Source organism: Polyergus mexicanus, unplaced genomic scaffold (genome assembly GCF_030449975.1).
Source record: "Polyergus mexicanus isolate NDT 795.1 unplaced genomic scaffold, iyPolMexi1.0 SCAF_13, whole genome shotgun sequence".
Taxonomy (NCBI): domain Eukaryota; kingdom Metazoa; phylum Arthropoda; class Insecta; order Hymenoptera; family Formicidae; genus Polyergus; species Polyergus mexicanus.
The window spans coordinates 2,474,042-2,494,720 of record NW_027223333.1 but is presented as its reverse complement, the minus strand read 5'-3'; the positions used below and the strand labels follow the sequence as shown (position 1 = coordinate 2,494,720).

The following is a 20,679-nucleotide window of genomic DNA, read 5'->3' as shown; positions in this document are numbered from 1 at the left end:
TGCGCTCTCCATCTCTTCTTCTGGCAAAAGTGACACTCGCTGGCGTGGCGTGGCGTGCGCGCGCCAGCCTATAAATAATTCCTAATCCAGTGATCGATCGCGTCTTTTCCTCTCGCGAGGAGCCCCGTGTCAAGCGAGCGTGCGAGCGATCGACGTACGGGAGCCGACCGGGGTCCCCTTCTCACTTTTATCGTACGAACGGAATCGAAGGATTAAGCCGCCATCACATATGTATATCGCGCGTCTTTTATACTTGACCCTTCGACGCATAGTGCGTCCGCGCATGAGGGCACCGTTTAAACGATTTTAATTATACGCGAACGCTTCGTCAGGGCTTCGAGACGTGGCTTGGGAAATTCGAATTAATTATTTCCAACAACGGCGGACAACGACGCGAATTCGCGGATTTAAAACAAGATAGCTGAGAGAATTATTATCTATTTTTTATTCTTTATCGAGGAAAAGAGCGAAAAAAAGACACTGTACTTTTTTTTTTCATATTTTCCGGGAGGCTAAAATATTGTGATAATTTTCAAGTTGCATAATCGTGTTGACACGGACCGTTTAATTTGCGCGAAAATTACCATAAAAATTTCGCGGTGTATTTAATTCGCGTAATGAATTACTCAAAAATTTCTGTTTCCCGTTTATGCCCCAAGCAAAATTATTAAACGATTAAATTTCTATTCAATTCCGAGAACTATGATAAATAAAAAATAATTTTCTCTTTTTGAAATCTTATCTTCGTAAAAAGTTACGCCAATATGCTCCGAGAAGATTCCCGATCTGTCATAGACGGATAGAATAGGATCTCGATTATATACTCTTGAACATAAACACAATTCATAAAATGTCCACAGCAATGGTATATTATAACAATAATAATAATTTAACAAAAAACAATAATGAAATTATAATGATGTCATATGACTAATTATACTTTCGAGATGTCTAAGGGTCGAGCGACGCGACAAACTCGAGATAGAATTGTGTAAAGAGGGCTTATCGAATTGTTTCGGCGAACGACATCGAACGGAAGGAAGAGAACCACGACGCTTCTAGGTTGAAGACTACTTCGAGCGGCCCACTTTCTTTACTTTCACGCCACCGTCGTTCTTCTTTCATCGCGTTTGCCGACCGGGCGCTTCGGGTAACTCGACGACGCAAGAAAGCCGTGTGAGAGGGGATCTCTCTCTCTCTCTCTTTCTCTGTACGTAGATATTGCGTTGTGTACATGTGCGCACACATCTACGATGTACCGCTTGGCGCTTAATGACAGATCCGTTGGCTAATTTCAAGTCGACATTTCCGTAACGAAAAGAATGAAAACGTATATTGAGAGACTCATTTCGTTAAATGAAAGAAAATTATTTGGTTGAACCATTTTGTTGACCTAACATGTAATTTGGTTTTATTTAATAAAAATTATGTTACTGGAAACAAGCTAAATGTTACGCTATTAAACTATTTTGTTTCCATGGAGTTGTTTATCTGAATAAAATTTTATTGTTGCGATAACAAACTCATCCATCTCATCGCGTTCTAAATAATTGTATTTGTTGCTTGAACTAAATCGTTTAGTTGAATATCATAAGCTATTTTGCCCATTCGTCTGTCACTGCGCGGTCAATTGTTCTGCGGTGTAATGTGATGTGCAGTATGCAGTGCATCTTCGATCATGGCGGATTCATCTGTCCGGGAAATACTGATTAGTCTCTCGTTAACGACGAGAGAATTGAAAAGATGGAGAATATAATCTATATATCTTTTTCTCATCGTATCACAAGAGACAACTATCAAGTAAATTTCTTGTTGAATATGGATAAACCTTGGTTGATGTAACTAAAGCAAATGTAACCGCAGTTGGAAAATTTCGTAATACTAACACACAGATGTGATTCAGTGAAGATAATAAAATAAAAAACAACCAAAAATTTGATTTTATACAATTAATAATTTTGTTCGCTGAACCAAATTTGTGCGTTAGTATTACCAAATTTTCCAACTAAATTTTCTTGTATTAACTAAAGGATTTGTTTGTCCACATCCAAACGAGAGATTTAGTTGACTCGAACAAATTTTATTTCTCTCAACAAAATGTGTCTCTCAGTGTAGTAACTGAAAGTAAACGATTTTCCTCGAGAAGAATCTTCACCGAATAAAAGTATTATTAAAATTATATCTTCTTATTTATTTCGAGTAGATCTCTCAATATCAAGCTTTTCGTAAAAATCGTCGTTTTTATCAACATAAAAAATAGCGAGAAGAATTAGAGACGCCGATAATGGAACATACATGGTAATACGTACGTACGCGCACGCTCGTGGTTGTTGGCATCTTCGACATGCGAACGCGGCTTCGAACAGTTTCTAACGGGTTTTCGTTTCCTCGGCCGCGCCGAGGGAAGAAGAGAGCGAGAGAAGAGAGCCCGTGCGAAGGTTAACTCACACAGCGTTGCTCGCGCGTCCGAGGATCATGTCCGGCGCACCGCAAATGAGAACGGATGCATGTGTTTCGTATTAATCGGAACACGCGCGCTCTTTTAACGTCAACGCCATACTGTAGTTTCATTCGCGAAAAAGTACAATTAGCGTTAAATATCGAATAACTTGCGCGTGCAATTTTACTCATCGATTTTATTAATTGTAATATTTTTGTATCAAATAATAGTCACAGAATGACAATATATAGGGTATTCAAAAAAGTTTGTACCAAATTTTATGTAGTATTCCTAAAGACAATACAAAAAGTCTTAATGAGTAGTATTCCAAAAACCATTTCTTTCCGAGTTATAGAGCATTTTTATTATTAGATAGAACTCATTTCGAGTATGCATTGTGTATGATTGTATCGTTTTCAAGAAAAGTGGATAGGACGTGGCGGTCCAGTTGCATGGCTACCTCGCTCATCGGATTTAAATCCGTCAAGATTTTTATTGCTGGGGACACTTAAAGAGGACAATGTACGCCACATCAGTTGGATAAACTGATAGCGAAAATTGAAAACTGTTATCAGCAAATACGAAATAAATCTGGAATCTTTAAACGTGTTCGATCTTTAATGAAAGAGCGTGTCGAATGGTGTGTTAAAATGAACGGAGAGCATATCTGCTGTAGATTGAATTTATTTAATAACAGAAAACTTTATAACTCGGCAATAAATCGTTTTTCGAGTATCGCTTATTAAGACTGGTTCCGTTTTTTTTTACGAGTACTATATATTCCTAAAATTTGGTACCACCTTTTTCGAACACCTTGTACATATTTATCGCGACGTTAAATAAATTGATGAATTATTATTCTTTTTTGTATATATTTAAATATTTTATCGTCACAGCCAAGTCTCACATTGTTTATAATCCTCCATTTGCGTCCATTTGGGTAAGTTTATTTGGCTGCTTCATCGTCGAAATTATTCGCGGTACGTTTCCGGCTCTCCCGATGTCTTTCCATATTGCGAAAAAGTTGAAACGAGCCCGCCAACAGCTGTACTTTGCATAATTTCACCTCACGGTGGCTACGCCCCTGCAAAGTTGTCTCAACTTTCGGGCGATAGTGTACACCGGTCGCGCTCGGCGATCGATGCCGGATGCCATTTTCGAATTCGGATTCCGGCCGCGGACGCGAACAACGCGGTGTCTATGTGTGTGTGTGTGTGTGTGTATGCGCGTGTATGTGTCGAACCTCCAATTATCCCGAAACTGCAAGATGCGAGACGACACATCAGTCGTCCCAGTTCCGTACAAGTTATATTACACGCATATAACATAAGCGAGATGGAACTTTAGGAGGGTGACCAACGGGCGAGGGGAGAAAGGGGACGCTCGCCGATGCGTATAAAGGCGATATCGCACGGGCAAGCCCGAGCACCGGAAGTGCGTTTACACACGCGAAAGTCCGTTTCATCGCAACGCGCGTGCAGCAAGAACGATGGCGGGGGGGGGGGGGGGAGGGAATTTACTTGTATAATCGTGCGTGAGAGGAATCTTTTTTTCGATGGTTTAACATCGAAAGAGAATAATCAAGCGCGCGCAATCGTATCGTAGCGATAATGTTGGATTACGAAAAGTTGCATCGCTTTGTGAATTAAACGAGAGAGAGAGAAAAAAAAAGGTTTCTTTTTTATTACGCGCGTAGTAGCGTGTAATGCAATATTCTCTCCCCGGCAACAATCTGACCCCGATATTTTCTGACGAGATATCGAAAAAAAAGTTTTCCACCTCCAATTCTACATTATCGCGCAAATTATCATCGGCCTATGTAATTAATATACAGGGTTTTCTAGACCACTCGTACACCCCTCGTCTTTCAAAGACTAAGCATTTTAGAGAAAAACGTTTTCAGCAAAAATTGTATGATTTTGAGGGGAATATAAGACGGTGTCATTGGTTTGACCTTGGATGGCATCGTTAAGGTCAAGTCAAGGACACCTTTAATTTCTTAAATGGAACTCCCAATTTTTTATCGCATATTCTTATAGCTTATGTCGAGAGCTTTCCAAAACACTATAATAAAGTATATTTTGAGTTATCTTGTATTTTAATCTGACATATTTTGATATAAAAAATTAAATATCTTGTAAAATATTTAGTTTTCGATAATCTTACCGTAATACTTTTATGTACAGAATAATGAGACAAATCAATTAGTGCAAAAAAAAGAAAAAAAAACAAATAATTGTTTAAAAAAATACATTGTAAATAATTTTCTTAAAAACAATTATTTTTTATGCTAATTGATTTGTCTCATTATTCTGTACATAAAAGTATTACGTTAAGATTATCGAAAACTAAATATTTTACAAGATATTTTATTTTTTATATCAAAATATATCAGATTAAAATACAAAATAACTCAAAATGTACTTGATGAAAAAATACTTTATTATAGTGTTTTGGAAAGCTCTCGACGTAAGCTATAAGAATATGCAATAAAATATAGGAGATTTCATTTAAGAAATTAAAGGTGTCTTTGACTTGACCTTAATCCAAGGTCAAACCAATGACACCATCTTATGTTTCCCTCAAAACCATACAATTTTTGTTGCAAACGTTTTTCTCTAAAATGCTTAGTTTTTGAAAAAAAGGGGTGTACGGGTGGTCTAAGACACCCTGTGTAACTGTGTGAGTGGGAAGAGCGTAGGAATGCGGAACGTGCGATGCTGTGCTATTTTCGACGGCGTTTACCATCGACGATTTTATTGGACGAAGCAACGGATTTCCATCCGAGGGTGGAAAAAAAAATATAATATGAATCGACAGAGGCAGATGGTGAGGAGATACGCGTCGCGCGCAACGTTAACATTGTCGATTTCATTCCGAGATAAATTCCCCGGGATGTGTGACGGATCGAGATTCGCCATCAAAGACGTAACAAATCGATACCGACAGGAAAGTTTGAAAGTCGATGTCCCGTATATACGTCGCGATGTTACTTTTATCCGTCGACGATTTCCTGCGCTTACGTATCGATAAGAGGAAACGTTATCGCATCCGCATCGAACAAAGATGCGGCATAAAAGCTGGGCGTATTCTCGATTTTGCGACTCTTGCAAAGGCTTTTATCAATTTATGTGTGTAAAAATTATTTTACATTATGAAAAAAGAATTTAAAAATATATTTATATTAATATGGATTATATTTTTCATATTCAAGTTCCTTTATAAAAGGGGAAACATTTTCGCCCGATTTTCGATGAAAAATTAGGAATTCGCGATATTCGCGTACAAAGTATTCCCAAGAGTTAATATCGTCCACATCGATTACATTGTAAGTATCGGGAATCGATAACGAGATGCATCGTCGATGTAGATCGCGATACGTCGTCGCCGCGATAGTGATTCGAGTCCCTTAACGATGACGTCAAATTTGTAGTACGCATAGTTTCACCGCGTAATTGATAGTCATATAACAACGCAAATGGAACGCACGGAAGACGCACTAATGTAATGCGAATATACATATCCGTTGCATTCGGGACATCTTGTAACGCACAGAATGTCATTAACGTTCCAGTTATTCTTTCTTTAAACCCTTCCGTTTTATATTTCTTTGATATTTCTTTCTCATCGCTTCTTGTTTTAATCTGATAATCTTTTTACTTAAAAATCGGAATAGAATTTATCTATTAAAAATTATAATATAAATAAATAAATAAATAAAAATAAATTTATCTATTAAAATTATTTATCGAGATGCAAATTTAAAATAATTCTACTTTTTTATTTAATTTATAGAAACTTATTTTTTCCTCCTCAAAAGAAAGAGCTGGACGAGGCTTGTTAGTCAATGAAACCATTAACTGTAGAGGCATAAAGGATATCGAAACGTTCGCTTCGTCCTTGACGCAAGCGGACGTAACACCACGTAGCACCGAGAAGAATGCGGTACTCTCGAACAAAAACCCATTTCCACAGGTAAAAAAAAAATATCTGCAACTTTGTATGAAAGAGTCCAGATCTGAAACCAGCACGAACTGACGATTGTTTAAATACTATTCCACGGTATTTACAGCGTTATTTCGAGACAATTTAGGATTATAAATACTATAACACAATAAAATTCGCATGTGCTTTTTTGTGCTGTCGAGCATCGATAAAACGCTAGAAAATTACAAATCGACGAGCCCCCAAGTCTCTCGACCACTCCTGGATTAGAAATGTTCGACCGTGTTTATGTTTTCGTAATACGCGTCGACGATCCGCTATTGCGATACGGTATTTCACGCGAGGTGAGAATAAACTCAGTTGGCAGCTCCAGCCTTGTATACCGAGTGGCACAGGGTTAACTTGGCCTGCAAACACGATAATAATCGGATACCTTGACTGCTTTCCCCGCGTCGCGGATCGACACGCGCGCGCAAAATCATGCGCTCTAACAGGTCTCGCTATCTCCGAGATTCTCTCTCTCTCTCTCTTTCTGGATAATGCACTGAGACACCAATTTCGTTAAATAAAACAAAATTATTTGATTGAACCATTTTGTTGACTGACCATGTAATTTGGTTTTATTTAATAAAAATTATGTTACTGAAAACAAGTTAAATGTTACACTATCAAACTATTTTGTTTGCATGGGAGTTGTTTATATGAATAAAATTTTATTGTTGCGATAACAAATTCATCCATGTCACCGCGTTCTAAATAATTGTATTTGTTACTTGAACTAAATCGTTTAATTGAATATCATAAGCTATTTTGCGCATTCGTGTGTCATTGCGCAGTCAATTGTTATGCAGTGTAGTGTGATGTGCAGTATGTACTGCATCTTCCATCATGGCGGATTCATGTGTCCGGGAAACATTGATTAGTTTCTCGTTAACAACGAGAGAGAGTTGAAAAGATGGAAAATATAATCTGTATATCTTTTTCTTATCGTATCACAAGAGACAACTATCAAGTAAATTTCTTGTTGAATATGGATAAACTTTGGTTGATGTAACAAAAGCAGTTGTACCTGCAGTTGGAAAATTTGGTAATACCAACACACAAATGTGATTCAGTGAAGAAAATTAAAATAAAAAACAACCAAAAATTTGATTTTATACAATTAATAATTTTGTTGAACGAACCAAATTTGTGCGTTAGTATTACCAAATTTTCCAACTAAATTTTCTTGTTGTATTAACTAAAGGATTTGTTTGCCCATATCCAAGCGAGAGATTTAGTTGATTCGTACAAATTTTATTTCATTCAATGGGTCTCTCAGTGTGAGAATGAATCATCTATCGCTAGAAATTCGTTGACAATGAGAGTGAAATTTATAACCCCTTCAGCAGAAATTTTTGGGAAAAAATATAACTTTCGATATGGTAGATCATGTAGATCCGTTCGAAGAAACGTACAAAGGAATAACGGAAGTTTTACGAGTCGTATCGTTAAATCCTAAATGACTCTAGAATCATCTTTCTTATGGCGCCGCTCTTGTTACATTGTATATGGTATGCTGCGAAAATGCGATTTTAACGGGGCTATAAATTATCTTCATTATTCTTGGCACCATTCGTCAGAGACCCAAAGGCAACAACTATTCTCGCAATCAATACCAGAGCCCCGACACACATATTTCAGAAAGATATTTCGCTCGATGATTTTTCCAGGATTTACAAAGCGCCGAGAAGGAAGGGAAGACATTATCCCATTCAGGAGACCTCCTTACGTTCGCGTTTCATTCTTCGAGCGACCTTATTATCGGTGGCTTATATCGGGGAACAAACGCGAGAGAGGAACATATGGATTTACGAAAGATCGCGCGGCTCGCAGATCCGCGATAACTCGAAAATCGATAGGGCTGTGCAATCCACTTAATGGCATCCTCCCATTCCTCTTTCCCCTAAGCAGCCCCACTGGACGTGATAAATCGCGAGGGCTGCCGGACTATTTAGATAGATACGCCGCGTATTGAGTGCGTGCGAAAGTAAAGAATGCCCGACTTCTCTAGTGATATATTATTTTTATATTAATCGAATCGACAAAAAGAAAAGCATATGTGTTCTGAGCTATTTTGCAACTTATTTGCCTTAAAGTTTGTAATCTTAATACTTTTTAAATGCCGTTATTAAATACATTAATTTCCAAGATATTTCGATGGAAATGGAGATGATATAAAGCTAGAGGATAAGTGAGTTTATCTGTATATCTTTTCATCTGTAAAGGAGCTTAAACTGGTGATAATACATTAGTGGCGAATAAAAATTCTATTATCGTCTAGAAATTATCTCGACATAGAATAAAAAAAAAGAGAGAAATATCTCGCACATCAGACATGCGAATAGCTAACCCATATTCGCGCACATCAAACATTCGCGAAATCTACGAAAAAGAACAAACGTCACGTCGCGTCAAGTTCGCAGAGCGTTTTCGGATTTATCATAAACCGGCATACTTCAACAACGTGCGAGAGAACGGCTTTCCCGTGTATATACCATACGACACGACGAAAAAAAGAAAAAAAAGAAAAGAAGAAAAAAAAATACCCGAGCGGGTTGGAGTTTCTCGCGACTGTCAAAGAACTGATCAACCAGCTGCGCCCTTATTCGAGTTACGCTCGTTGCCATGCAAAAGCCGCGCGATTCGCCGCCATGGCGTTTAAATATCGTTGCGATATCTTGTTGAGAGTTTCGCGCTCGGCAGGTCAAAGTTGACGCAAAGCGAGGCTGACCGAGGCTTTTCCTCTCTTTCCCACGAATCTCTCTCTCTCTCTCTTTCTTCTAGGCGAGTTAAATTCCGCCGAATCACTACTCGTCGCCGTCGAGCTAACTTCGTCTCGCCTGTATCGCGAAATTAAAACAAGTTAGTTTGCAGCAATCGATTTTCTCTTTATAGGAAGAGTTAGGTAACGTTTCAACAGCATCGAGTACCTTGCGCTCCTACAACGCAAAGTTTTTAACGATCGTCCCCGCTTTTCGAGCTCGCGCAAAATTGGGAAGAACATTAAGAGCCATTATCTATTGTCGCCCAGTATCAGGTATTTACTCAAATCCTTTAGTATTCAACTTTTTTTTTACATTCATTTAAACGAGCGTTTCTGATCCGCCAATAAAAGCATAATTTCGATGAGGGAAGTGTCATACAAAGTGTCATAAAAGTTTTGTTCGAAAGTCCCGTATCATAAAATTCTCACTCGAAGCACTTTCAAATTATCTTCAAAGTAACTTACGTAACCTCCTCGAACACTTTATAAATCATAATTTTAACTGCCGTTGAAACATTTTTATTACGCGTTTCGATCGGCCGGCGATGAAACTTTGGATGGGATGCACGATCTTTCGTTACGTCTCGTCCTTTCGCGCCAACTATCGATATTTGCAGCGATACATTTGCAGTTTTGTCGGTCGCGACAACATCGTTCCCTCCTGTCGAAAACATTGGCAGACGTTATTTCCGGGATTACGTTGTTCATCGACAGACACGCGCGGCCGTTCTTGTTGGATTGCGGATCGCGATCCAAAACCACCGCCGCCGAGAGAGCGATACATATCGATTGTGCATACATGTCCGGGACTGATTCGCGTTATGTATATACGCTCTGAGAGACCCATTTTGCTGAATGAAATAAAATTTGTTCGAATCAACTAAATCTCTTGTTTGGATATGGGCAAACAAATCCTTTAATTAATATAACCAAAAAATTTAGTTGGAAAATTTGGTAATACTAACGTACAAATTTGGTTCGGTGAACAAAATTATTAATTGTATAAAATCAAATTTTTGGTTGTTTTTTATTTTAATTTTCTTCACTGAATCACATTTGTGTGTTAGTATTACCAAATTTTCCAACTCCAGTTACATTCGCTTTTGTTACATCAACCAAGTTTATCCTTATTCAACAAGAAACTTACTTGATAGTTGTCTCTTGTAATACGATGAGAAAAAGATGTACAGATTATATTCTCCATCTTTTCAATTCTCTCGTCGTTAACGAGAGACTAATCAGTATTTCCCGGACAGATGAATCCGCCATGATCGAAGATGCACTGCATACTGCACATCACACTACACTGCATAACAATTGACTGCGCAATGACACACGAATGCGCAAAATAGCTTATGATATTCAATTAAACGATTTAGTTCAAGTAACAAATACAATTATTTAGAACGCGATGAGATGGATGAGTTTGTTATCGCAACAATAAAATTTTATTCATATAAACAACTCCATGCAAAGAAAATAGTTTGTTAGTGTGACATTTAACTTGTTTCCAGTAACATAATTTTTATTAAATAAAACCAAATTATACGTTCAGTCAACAAAATGGTTCAACCAAATAATTTTCTTTTATTTAACGAAATGAGTCTCTTAGTGTACGTATATATACATAGCGACGAGATCGCGATGCACACGTTTGCAGTTGGAGCAACTAAAATTTCTTGCGAATAATGCGAATGTAAGCTTCTTCTCGCTGTTTTAACTCGCGACATCGTCAAATTACGCTTATTACCAAAGAAATAATGAATCACCAGGACAAAACGTCTTGTAACATCAGCGCGTTTTACATTCGTCGAAGTAATTTCGAGAAACAAGCTCGATCAAATTGCGCGATCAAGGAAACAAATTAGATCGTCGTTTTAACGAGATAATAAGTCAAACACGTCAATGGATTCGTGTCGACGCAGACGTTTTCAAGTCCACGAGAGAATCGAAATTATTCAGGTTCGATTCCCGCGAGGGATTCTCGAGTCGAACGAGGCCGAAGCGAACTCCGAGGGGATCTCGGCCACCCCCCCCCCCCCCCACGCCCCTCGTGGTCTCACCGCGATATCTCGTCGGTAGAAAAAAGCCGCGCGCGAGCGCGGGCGTCCTCGAAGGAGGCCGCGGCGCGGAATCTCCCTCTTCCGTTCCCCCTTCCCCTCCACCCCGCCCGATCGCGCGCGGTTCGCGCTGTCACTCGCGATCAGGTGGTTCGGCTTCGGCTGGCGCGATTCGACCAATGTCAGCGCGGCTCGCGATTAGATACGGCGAGTCCTCGACGTCATTTCATGAGGACAAATCGATTCTAGTAATATTCTAAACGATCGACGATATCGTTGCGTCTTTTCATATCATATCGAATCAAGCGTCAAATCGTGCGATATATATTGGACGATCGGGGAATTCCCGGTTTTACAATTGACTTTGTAATGAAATAAGGAAGGAAGAGCTAGGAAATTATTATCCCTGTTCGTTCGCGGACATGTAAATACCGTGACGTGTAATCGCGTTTGATCATTAGCCAGGTCCCCCCTCCCCTCTGACGCGAGGGGGAGGAACGGAGAGTTAAAGCGGCGCAGAAGGGTGGGAAGGGGGAGGGAGGGAGGAACGCTTGGTGGCGTATGTGCGGCCGGAGGTTGCTCAACTTGTCATCGCGCTCTCTCTCCCTCCCATCCACACTTCCTCCCCTGTTTTGTAACATCATTGAAAATCACTTTACCTCGAGACACGAAAACCGAATCGGCCGCTCTCTCTCTCTCTTCCCGTCCTCGTCCCTTATTCGTCGACTCGCAAGCACGTAGTCGCAGCGCGCGGATGATAGTGAACGAACGTTGTCAGCGTCTCGAAGATAGAGAGAGAAAGAGAGTTATCTCGAGCTCTCCTAGAGGGAGAGACTGGGGGATGTAGGAAGAAACGATGAAAGGACGGTCCTCGCGCACGTAGGCCCCCGCGTTTCCGCCACGGCCACCAAGACAGTGGCACGTTCGATGTTTCTTTGTTCTTCTTTCCCCGTGTACTCTCGTCGCGGGATTCCTCTCGATCCCGCCGTATGGACCGGCTCTTCCTCTCCTCTACGTCGCGTCTTCTCTTCCGCTATCTCTTCCCGCGGCCGCGGAACAACGGAAGGAATTAATTCCTATCACACGAGTTCACAAAAAATTCGCAATGTTCACCTCACTCAAGCAATGTATTTATTTATATATATATATATATATATATATATATGTATGTGTATGTATATATTTATTTATACTATCTCTTTTTATTTATATATATATATATATATGTGTGTCACAAGCTTGTATATATATATATATATATATATATGATATATACAATCCGCGCACCGTGTACCGATAACGTCAGACGCGCTCCCGTTAATCAGCCGCGCTCCCACACGTGAACCGCGCGTACGTACAAAACACTCGCGCACGTTTACTCAAATTCACACACGTATATATATATATATATATGTATGTGACTGTATGTGGGAAAAATTCGACGTACTCGCGCAGAGAGAGACTATCTCGTCTTCGATATATAGATGCACTCATACGCCGAAACGCGTCTCGTCGCTCCGCTCGTCTCCACCTGACGTCCACGCGCAAACGAGACCCGAGGACGACTGATGACGACCGGAGCGTACCGTACCGAGGAGCGTATGCGAGGAGCCCGACACCGGCCGAGCGTGTGGGCCACGAACGCGGAGATACCCGATCGAGCGTCGTACCGCTACGACACGAGTTCCGAGTCGTTTTCCCCACCTCCCTGATCCCCCTCGGCCACCGACTCCTCCACCCGCCCGTCCGACCCCCTACGTCCCCTCATCACCGAGTCAGTCTCTTTACTACCGTCGGTGCGCACGTATATATGGACACACGTCTCACCTCCACCTCCTCCTCCACCACCACCACCGCCTCCTCCACCTCCACTTCATCCCAACGGCGCTTAAAGCCGCGTCCTTCGGTACACGAGAGAGATACAATGCGATTTTTCCCCGCGATGGCGAACAAAGTCTGCCATCCGAGAGGGAAAATAATTCTTATTTCACACGCGCAGTTTATAGATTTAATTCGTAATATAAGAGCCTTGTGCGATCTCTCCTCTTCGCGCGTCAAGATGAGAATGTTGGGAATTGATTTTGTTCCATATCCCGTGTACGACCATCGTCCGATCGACCTAAAGAAGTCTCTCTCTATTTTAAAACGGATGAGCAAGACGCGCCACGCGCGACATTGACGCGTCTTATTGCGACATTAGCCAGACCTCCGAATCCGTTGGATTTTTTAACAGATACGCCTCACGATCGACATTTTTTTCGCGATATTTTATAGACGAAGGAGAAATTGATTCTCGCAGAGAGGCTATCGCTTTCCATTTATTTTGTCAAGAAAACACAATAACATTCGAATTAATATAAATATAAATCTAGAGTTATGCTGGAATGAAAATTATACGGAATGTTTATTTATATAAATATTTACTTATATTACATTTCTTTAATTTTTATTATATATATTATTTATTTATTTATATATAATACGTATTTTTTATTATTATATATATATAAAAATATATATATATATATATATATGTATATAAAATAATTAAAAAAAAAATATATATAAATAAATAAATAATAGGGCGATGCGTGGCGCCGGGCGTAGAGTCGCAGGCTGGTAATCGAAAGATTCCAGGTTCGATTCCGCTCGAGTCCCATCCTCCCATATGCCTCAAAAAGAAGAGGTTTTCACACATTATGTACGCGGAGTTAGGATGTAAGAGGATAGGATAAGGAATAAGTAAAGTACACAAGTGGAGGGACAAGAGCGAAAAGAGGGATAGGAAGCGTGTGTGTACCATATGTGTGTACAAAAGCGTTAAATATAAGTGTGTAAAGTAAAAGATGTAGATATGGAGGAAGAATTGTAACCCCATAGGGGAACAATAAAGAATATCAATCAATCAAATAAATAAATAATATATATAATAAAAAAAAAAATAAAAAGAAATGTAATAAAAGTAAATACTTATCTAAAGAAAACATTCTGCGTAATTTTCATTCATCCAGCATAACTCCTTGGTGTTGAATTTTCAATTTCCGTCAGACTTTTGGCTGATCGATCTCTTTGGAATAGAATTTTTTCTACATACAGATGTCGATACACTTGACATAAGGAAAAGTACGTAGAGTGAAAATCGTGATTATCGATATTTTCCTATATAGACGGAACTTATTGTACAAAGTAAAACTCAATGCACGCTTCGAGTGAACTCAATGACCTCCGACATTCGTAAAATTGAGAGTCTCTCGACAGAGTATTCCACTCCCAACCAGTTTTATCGTCGCGATAATTGCAAGTCTTAAGTATGTACCCAGAGATATACGACACCTTCCTTAGCATGGGACGCTAGTTTGCTTATCATCCGTGATCGAGAAGGATAGTGTGTAAAATTCGAAGCGCGCGCTCCAAGACTCTTTTATTGACTTTCGGAGAGAGTTCCCCGGAGATTAATAGAGAGAAGAGCGAGAGAGAGAGAGGAGGGAGAACGTATCTAGCGCGGTCGACGCTCCAGCGATTCCCTGTTCCAGTATTCGATTGTTGCTCCGAAACGGAGCGTGCATTCAAAGTGTATCCCGCGTGTTTCGATGGGTCAAAGAGGTTCCGCGCGTATTTTCATGAAAATTTCCTCTGCCGATGCCTCAGTAGCTACCTTGCACGAGCTTATCTTTGACACGGCACGCTCGCATCTCGAAATTGATAAGCGCTAATCATTTTCGCCCAACAGCTCGTTTCTTTGCGACCTTACGTATATTAATAACTTCACTTTACGTTTAGGATAACGTATCTTTAACATACACGAAGCAAGCATTTATTTCGTCAACAGAGTTTTTCCTGTTATTAAAGAAGAACCTGTTCTCCGTCACGCGTATCGTCAAAATCTACGTGTTTCAACTTTCCTTTATTTAATTGCGAGCGAAATTTATCTCTTTCAATTTTATTCAAATAAATTTCATTCTGCAATATTAATAAGAATAATAGGGAGAAAATAATAATAGCAAAGCAATTTAATGACACGATTATTTATCTCAAAAATTAAAAATATATACAAGGACCGCATTATATAACTATTATATCAATAAATATATTTTGTATTAATAAGAATTTTTCCATTCTAATTTTTCTATTCTAATTTTTTTATCTTTTTATTTTTTCAAATATAATAAATAATACTCTTGTAAAATGACCATGTGTAAATCTAAAATCACCAGCTGAAAATGACGTCGGACAAAGATTATCGAGGGATGGTGCGGGCGGACAGACCGAGGACGATGCAAAAGAGTAGGAGTTAAAAGAGCGGGGGAGGGTGATGAGAGGTGGGGGCGGGAGGGGGAGGGGGGGCGGTTTGCCGTTCCGTTTAATGGGCAAGACGGCGAAATACGTTACGCGATACGCATTGCGTTTGCGTAAAGGATACCGCGTCGGCGGATGACACCCACGTGGCGACGGAGCGTACGTGAAAAAGTGCGGGATGAGGTGCACTTTGTTAACCAACATCCGTTGAACTTTTCGTTGGTGCGCCAGGAAATGTCGTCGTGCCGCGCTGCTCTTTTGATTAAAGCCGAAAAATGCGCTCGCGCAACGCAACGGTATACGCATTGTAAATTACACGCCAAGTCGACGCGTACGTATTCGCGAGCGTGCTTAATGTCGTCATGATCATGGAGCATTGAGTAAAGAAGCTGACCTCCTGAGATTTCAGATAAAAAAAGCTGCGAATATCAAAAATTTTCCACGCGAGCGAGCAAGAAAATTATTTCTCTCCTATAAACGCCGTTATAAATAATTATATATGTATTTATAATAATAATAATAATAATAATAATATAATTACTATAAAGCGTAGAAAAACATGTTCTCTATATATATATTTTTTTTGCCTTTGTAACCGCGAGGTCACTCTTAGCGCAGGTGCAACGATTGCGTTTAGCTTTCCACTGGCCTTGTTTCGTGTTGTAATTTGCGTTCTCATTAATGTTGAATCGTGTGTATGTGCATTCGCGTCTTGCTATATCGTAAAATATTCTGTTTGATTATAAAGGATATTTGTCGCGAGGAGGTATCACGATTTCTCGCGATTATCCGGTCCTCCTCCGAATAGTTATTATTACACCGAGTTATCGATCACCGTGTGTAGATTACAATTACCAGCATCCCGAATTAATTTCGGTACGTTTATTATTAAATAGGTAGAAGCGCGGCAAGGTTTATTTGAAGTTCGATCGCGCTGTGTAATATAAAGCGATTCGTTTTATATTGGATTAATTTATTTCGCGCGCACTGTCTTCTATAATTATCGCTGTACTTTTTAATCAAGGTATTCCGATAGCAGTCTGAAATCGGTTTTCTGTTTCGAAGAAGTTTAACATGTTGTCACAATTCTTTAAAAAATATTCAAAATTAAACTGGACACCGATGAGACCAATCTTGGAATGCCATAGAAAGATTACAAGATTGCAGCTTGTCGCGCCACTTGAACGTATATCTATCTGCATCTAGCGAGCTAATATCGCGAATAGTAAAAGAGAAAGAGAGAAAGCGAAATGCCGTTCAACAATCTAATTTCATTTGTCGAATTGCAAATCGTAGTCGCCATCAAATGTATACGAGATAGCGTTCTCGAACGGAGGGATTAAAACAACGCTACACACACAGTCGATGGTATGAGGGATAACTGTGTGCGGATCACCTGGGTCACCGGATATAGCAACACGAAATAAAAGAAAGTCGGCCGATAACCCCTGCTCGATGTAAATTACACGAGAAGCGGCCAGACTCTCCTCTCGTTGTAATTCTGCCGTAATGACAGTCCAAAAGAGACTTCATATAACTTACAAATTTAATGGCGCGAAATTTTTTTACGTTCCTACATTTATTTTGTGTCTGAATGGAAAATTTATTTATTTTTTATTCTCCGAAAATATTACATATATGTCTATAAGTAGCGAAGTGTTCCATCGTGTTTTATTTGTCTACAGTATTTTTCGATCAATAGCAATTACGAGGTTAATCGTATCTAATGAATTCATTCGAATAACATTATCCGAATTTGTCCACTATCCCTCGATCTAAATAAAATTTAATGAGACATTCAGCAAGACTCGAGGGAGCAAGTATGAGAGGGTTAAAAGAGATTACTTTGGCGAAAAGAGGAGAAGGATGTCCCGTGTTTGTATTTTTCCCGCTTTCTTTTCTCTGGCTGATACAAAACTGCAACGTATGCGCGCGAGTCTCGAGAATATAGAAATTCTTTATCTCCCTGATTTATTCCGCGAAATAAGGGGCGGGGCGAGAGATGTATGCTGAAATACATTCGACCCAAGTCAAAAGTTAAACGCAAACATATTCGCCTAATCACGAAACGAAAAGTAGGTTGGCCAATAGAGTATGTACTTTGTACAAATCTCACATACATTTTACTCTGCGAAATAATTAAAAAAAAAAAAAAAACTTACTTCGGAGATAAAATTATGAAAAAGATATACATAAATATTTTGCATTTCTCCCTGTCTGGAATTCTCTCTCCCTCTTCGGGATATTCTGATTATATACAGGGTGGTCCCGAACGTTCCAGCCGGATTTTGAGATCTTATAGGAAATTTAATTCTGAACAAAAAATTTCGTTTAAACATGGGTCGAAAAATGCTTTCTTAAGAAGTTATCGCTCAAAAACTTCTGAAATCGTGATTATTTTACACATTTTTCCAAATATCATGGAAAATGTGCGTCTTTAAACAAAAAGTATCGAAACAAGAGTTGTAGAGAATTAAATTATCTTTCAAATGAGACCAAAATGATTGTTGTACGTTCCATAGATTTTCATATAATCAATTTCAAACGTACAAAAAGTGCTTTTGTTACTTATTGTTAGATCGATTAAAGTTGAATGAGGAGGAAATCCGTAAAGCGACTAGATCGGTCATTACTCGATGCCGAAAGTGTATTGGAGCTGGGGGTGGGGGGACATTTTGAGAACAGTTAGTTTTTTCACGTCTTTATTCATTTTCTACTATTACGTGCCATTTCAGTTTAAAAAAATTAATTTTATTTTCATAAAAGAAAAAGATTTTTATTTCTTATTTTTATCGCTTTTTTCAAGAAGTTTATTAAGTTTCATTTTCTTTTTATTTCATTTTCTTTTCACCTTTTGCTCTTCCTTTGCATCGGAGGTTTTTGAGCGATAACTTCTTAAGAAAGCATTTTTCGATCCATATTTATAAAAAAATTTTTATTCAGAATTTAATTTCCCATAAGATCTCAAAGTCTGGCTGGAACGTTCGGGGCCACCTTGTATATTCAGGGGATCCTCGATTCTTTCAAATATTCAGGATCAATGCCGAATTATGATCCCACGTCGACGCTTTAACATCGCTAAAACATCGGACATCGCGCATGCAGTCAGTTCTACGACCGAATACCGCTACGTGGAAACGAGCACCGAGCGGGTTTCCATTTTGCGCTCTTGCACACCGCGCATCATTCCTCCTCTTCTCTCCCTTTCTAGACGAGAGCTCGTCCCACCTTTCAGCCTCGGCTAGTAGACTCGGTGCCACACGTTTGGCACTCTCTTCCTTGTCCGTTCTTTGTAAAATACATGACTCCCCTCTTCTCGTCGTCAAAGTCTCTAAAACGCTTAACGTTATAATGCGCGTATACCAAAGAACAAGAACAATACCAAGCTTATTATTTTCTCCAGCCTTCCAGGTAGAAAACATTTCTAATCTTGCGAGATAAACGACTATTTTAAGACGCTTTGTGTTCTCTGGTGAAAAAAACATCCGTTACCTTATTTGAAAACGTGATATTGAAAAGTAAGAAGAGAGATCCTTGTGAAGAATTAGACCTACACGATAGATAATTTTCAAATTCTTTTTCGAATGTTTGAAAATCCTTATGTATTTAAAAAAAAACAAAGAATAATATACGACAGCAATAATCATATAAAAATGAAAACCATATAAAATTATAGTCGCGTCTCCATTTGTCGGCGATAATTTCGATTTTCGCATTCGCATTCGATAAATATAATAATTTTTAAAATTTTGTCGTGCGCTTAAAATAATTTTCAGACGTAAACGGCGTTTGCGAACTTTCGCGCAAATTGCTGCAAGAAGCTTGCCTGCCGAATTATGCAGACTCGGTTTTGTCTCCACGAATGAGAAACGTGCGCGAAAATTTCCATGAAACGGAACCTTGCACGGAATCCTCGCGCAAAGGAATTCGCGGTGACGAGATTAGAAGAGATCCGAGACTTCAACAGACGAATTCTTGCATCCTTTTTATACTATTTACTATATTTTTGCTGCGAATGTTTTTAACATCGAATTCGATATTGCTACATCGATTATACAATGATTTATGTAAATCGGCGAGAGAGTCGACGCTAGAGAGAGAGAGATTGATTGATTGATGTTTATTAGCTTTCTCAGCTATTTGTAATACAAATCTAGTTTACATTAATTACAATATACTCCTTTAACATTCGCTTAAACGGCACAATTCTTTCATTCCGCTTTATTTCAGCTGGCAAGGCGTTATACATTTTCACTCCTTCGTAAAACATACTCTTTTGCGCACTCCTTGTTCTGCGATATTTTATTGCAATATCCTCAGCTTGTCGTGTTTGCCTTTCACTCTCATTTCCCACAATTTCTAACCTATTTCTTAATTGCTCCGGTAACATGTTCCTTAAAATCTTAAAAATAAATATACACACATTATAATATAGCCTCTGTTTTATGGACATAAACTGCAGCGCTTGCAGCATACGCTCCACTTTGGTATGTCTATCACATTGCAATATGATCCTCATGGCCCGGTTTTGTGCTTTTTGCAATTTACTCAGCTGAGAGAGAGAGAGAGAGAGAGAGAGAGAGAGAGAGAGAGGACCGAAGAAAAGGAGTGCGCGAGGCGTAGTTGGGATTTTCTCACAGCGCGATTTCGCATGTCGGACTCGGAGGCCGACGCGAGTTAGCCGTTTCTCGCTAATCGAGAAAAATTGCCATGTACTCACGAAGGACGATCGAGGAAGTGGAAGCTATAGCGAGACGGCCGCAAGAGAAGCGATGGCACAAGAGCAGCGTTCGTCTATCGTGGGGATAGGCCTCTCCCTTCTGCGATGCCGGTCGAATAGAAAGGGGGGAGGGGGTGAAGGGGAGGGAGGGAGGGAGGAAGGGGTGAGGGAAGGGGGAGAAAGGAGTGAACCGAGCAGAGGGGAAAACGACTCGGAACTCTCGTATCGTAGCGGTACTCGTTTTCTTTTCGGTCGCGTATCTCGTTGCCGCAAAATTGAATAACCGCGATATCGCCGCGCCTGCGAGAGAGAGAGAGAGAGAGAGAGAGAAAGAGATAGGGAGAGAGGGGGACGTAAAGATAATACACGCGCAAGTCGAGATTAAAATTTCCCGATTCTAAAAACATCACGA

At 39.5% G+C, this 20,679-nt stretch overlaps 2 protein-coding genes across 4 annotated transcripts in view; one reads left to right on the top strand and one right to left on the bottom strand.

The window, feature by feature from the left end:
- Positions 1-20,679, bottom strand: part of LOC138939118 (uncharacterized) — a 151,250-nt gene that overhangs the window by 36,276 nt on the left and 94,295 nt on the right. Inside the window, exons 1-2 of one of the 3 annotated variants that reach the window (XM_070306685.1) lie at positions 12,546-12,930; positions 11,911-12,327 (exon numbers count right to left, since the gene is read on the bottom strand). The exons of 1 other annotated variant lie outside the window; for it this stretch is intronic. The gene's annotated coding sequence lies outside the window, so the exon portion shown is untranslated. Of the gene's footprint in view, positions 1-11,910; positions 12,931-20,679 lie in introns of those variants that run through there. One more of the 3 variants, XM_070306684.1, reaches the window with a different exon arrangement.
- East (enhanced adult sensory threshold) overlaps positions 1-20,679 on the top strand; it is a 131,095-nt gene that overhangs the window by 55,317 nt on the left and 55,099 nt on the right. The window lies entirely within an intron of this gene.